Genomic DNA, 3,883 nt, shown 5'->3' on the forward strand with positions numbered 1-3,883 from the left:
CCGCCTTGAGCCGACCACATGCAGGCTGGATTCCAAAGAGGGAAGCAGACAGGAATGAGCTGAGCAGGCACACTTGCTTTTCCCAAAATTTGCCAATAAAATTGTGCCTTTCTGCAGCCCGGGGGAAGAATTCGTTTAGGGCAAAGAAAAAGCCAGGTGTTACACTAAGGAACTCCCTTTGCCTGGAAAGAAAGCTTTTGCCTGAATGTTGTCTTAGCCAGTAACGTGTAAGGATGTAATACCTGGGTCACTAGACAGCTTGGTATTTAAAAGGCAAGATGGTAGAGCGGGCTACGCGATGGGACGGCGCTGTCAAGTGGAAACCTAAAGATGGGTTTTCTTGGGCATTACCAATTAAAATGGAGACGCTTTTCCCTCTCGCAAATGCTTTTTAAAGACATGTATCTGACCAATAAGATACACTTATTGGTCAGGCGTCACAAGGGGGGATTCACAATTTGAAGTACAATTTAAATAAAACATTTTCTCAATCAATGATCTCAGTGAGTTATCTGTTCAACTGCTAACTATCAGGTCAGCAGTTCAAACACAGCAGCTGCTCCATGGGAGAAAGATGAGGCAGTCTGATCCTATAAGAATTTATGTTCTCAGAAACCGTAAGAGCAGGTCTATTCGGTCCCATGAGGTTGCTGTGTTTTTTGATTGGTTTCTCTATCGTAGAAACAAATGTTTAAGACTTTCCTCTTGATCTTGGCTGACAGCAGTGAATACCAGAAAGATGTTGACATGTGTTTTACTGACCATGCAAAAGCAGTTGAGTGTGTGGATTAGCAAACCATGGGTAACACTGAGAAGAATGAGAATTCCAAAACACTTCATTGTGTTCTGTGCAGAACCTGTACATAGACCAAGAGATCATTGTCCTGACAGAACAAAGGGATGCTGCATGGTTGAAAGTCAGGAAGGTTTGTGTCAGGGTTATATCTTTACACCACACTGTATGCACTCCCTGTATGCAGAGCTAACAATCCACAGTTGGGCTATAGGCAGAAGAGCATAGCATTGGGATTGAAGGAAAGCTTGTTAACAACCTGGACTATGCAGGTGATGCAACCTTGCTTGCTGGAATGAGGAAGACTTGAAGCACATGATGCTGAAGCTCAAGCACTGCAGCCTTCAGTGATGAGCCAGCCATGATCCTCACCACTGGTCCAATAGACGACATGTGGTGGCTATATAATCGTTTGTCAATTTGAGGATGAAGAGTGTAGGGGTGGAGTCTAGCTTGTCAATCAGATCATAGCCAATGAGGCCTCTGTGTGGACATGGCCTTCTCCTAAGAATTCTGGGAAATCCAGGATTTTCCTCCTTGGAGGTGGGAGACTCTCTGCACACACCCTGGGAGACATAGCAGCCGAAAAGACACATGGACTCACCCTGATGTAGAGAGCCCTGCCAGCACTGAGATGTTTATAATGTCACTGGATCCAAAGATTGTCTACCCACTGGCCTGTGATCTTCTACATTCGGCATCATTGTATGTGTTGTGCGAGTCTGAAGAGGACTTTATAGATTGGTATCAGACATATGGGCTAATATTGGACTTATGGACTTGATCTGGACTGGGCTGAGATGTTTTCTCAACGTTCAATTGCTCTTGTATATAAATCTCTTTCTTATACACATATGAATAGCTCTATGAATTTGTTTCTCTAGTCTACATGGACTAACATACAACCTGTTGATAAATGGAGAAGGGATTGAAGTTGTCAAGGATTTCGTTGCCCTTGGATCCACAATCAGTAATCAGGAAATCACACAACAAGTGGCCTTGGGCAAGTCTATTGCAGAAGACTTCTTCTTCAGCATTAAAGAGCAAAGATGTCCTTTTGAGGCCTCTGGTGCCCCTGACTCCAAGCTGTGGCATTTTCATTGCTTCGTATCCATGTGAAAGCTGGTCGATGGAGAAGGAGGACCAGAGAAGGATGCATGCGTTGAATCGTGGTGTTGGCAAAGAACATTGAAAGTACTGTGAGGTGCCAGAAGAACCACAGCTCTGCTGTGGGAAAAGTACAGCCAGAATGCTCCTAGACGCAAAAGGGCAAGGTTTCGTCTCACATTCTTTAGACGTGTTTTCAGGAGAGACCAGTCTCTGGAGAAACATATCATGCTGAGTAATGTAGAATGCTAGCCTCCCCCACCTCCCCCCCAAAAAATAAACACTAATCTTATGATTTGCATTGACACAGTGGCTGTGTGTTGGGTCAGGTTGACTAGAGAAACAAATCCAAGGACACTCATATATGTGTAAGAGAGAGCTTAATATCAAAAAGTAATGATGCATCAATAAAACATCTCAGCCCAGTCCAACTCCAGTCCATAAGTCCGGACTAGTCCATCAGTCCTTCTTTGGACTCACGAAGCCACATGCAATGATGCGGAATAGAGGAACATCACCATCCAATGGCGGTGGATGCATCTCCAGGACTCACACAGATCGCCATGTGGCTGTCAACAGGAAGGTGAAGGAAGAGAGAGAGAGAGAGAGGAAGTTCCCAGGACCCTCTTTATGAGAAGGCCACTCCCATAAGGAGGCATCATCAGGCTGTGACCTGATTGATAAGCTAGACTACATCCCTACATTTTATTTATCAAGTTGACACAAAATTCAAAATGATGTAACTACCACATGCTGCAACAATCCACCCAGACAGCAAGGATTGTGAGGCAGTGTTTGTGTTCTGTGCAGAACCCCCAGACACATAGCCAGGGTCCCTGAGTCAGAAGAGACTGAACAGCATCTAATAAGAACATCGTACAAAGAGCTAGTTCACTCAGCTGCTACCACAAAGATTGGAGGGGTTGAGTCTGCCCAGAGACACTTCAGAAGAAAGATCTGGGGCTCTACTTCTGAGAACATCAGCCACTGAAACTCCTGTGGAGCCCAGCTCTCCGCTGATCCACGTGGGGTGGCCAGGAGTCAGCATGGACTCCGAAGCAACTGGTTTGGAGAAGCATCTTTACCGAGGCAAACGGGAGTCAAGAAGCTGCTGGCAGGAGAGCGGCCCTTTTCAAATCTCCCTTCTTTTGCCTACTGTGAGTGGCAGCTCCTTCCTGGAGCCTTTCTGAAGAATCCTGACTGTGGAGCAAACGTGCCCGCACGAAGCCCTGCTGTTGGAAAGATCGCTGTCCTTCTTTGCTTGACTCGCTTTGTCTTTGTTCCCCTTACCGCCCTGGCTTCCACTGCCCATGTGCAGTGCCAACTCTTGATTTCTGGCTCTGATCTAGAAGGCACCTTCTAGAGGGCTCAGACTGAGAAAGAGAGGGGTTGGCAAGTGCCACACTTCAGCTATGCCTGAACTCCTGTCCAGAGAGCTTAACAATAAAGAAAGGAACGGGGAATGCCTATCCATTAGGGCTGGCCTTGGGTCATACTGCCCTTGCCTTGATGCCAATTCGAGCACTTAATGCAACCAGCCTTCCACAAACCCAGCTGAATGTTTCTTGGAGAGGCAAGGGGAGGGTAATATCCCATTCCTGTACAGGAAAACATTCTTTTTCTTTTTTTATTCATTTTATTGAGGGCTCTTACAGCTCTTATACCATTCCATGCATCAATTGTATCGAGCATATTTGTACATATGTTGCCATCATTGTTTTCTAAACATTTGCTTTCTATTTGAGCCCTGGGTTAGGAAAACATTCTATACAATGTTCTTTGAGGCTGGAGAAACCTTGAAGATACTTTTTAACCCTGAAGGGAAACTCACCCCCCTGAAGTCGCCTTTAAACTAAGGGACAGTTTAGCTCAAAAGCAGTAAAGAATGTCACCATTGGTACCACATGCACTCTTTTAAGTTTTTCCGGTGAGGCCTTGTGGGTGAGAAGTTGAGGGGCAGTGAGTCTATGTGAATGAGAGTGA

Source organism: Echinops telfairi, unplaced genomic scaffold (assembly GCF_000313985.2).
Source record: "Echinops telfairi isolate 266 unplaced genomic scaffold, ASM31398v2 ScPeMD7_1957;HRSCAF=2489, whole genome shotgun sequence".
NCBI lineage: Eukaryota > Metazoa > Chordata > Mammalia > Afrosoricida > Tenrecidae > Echinops > Echinops telfairi.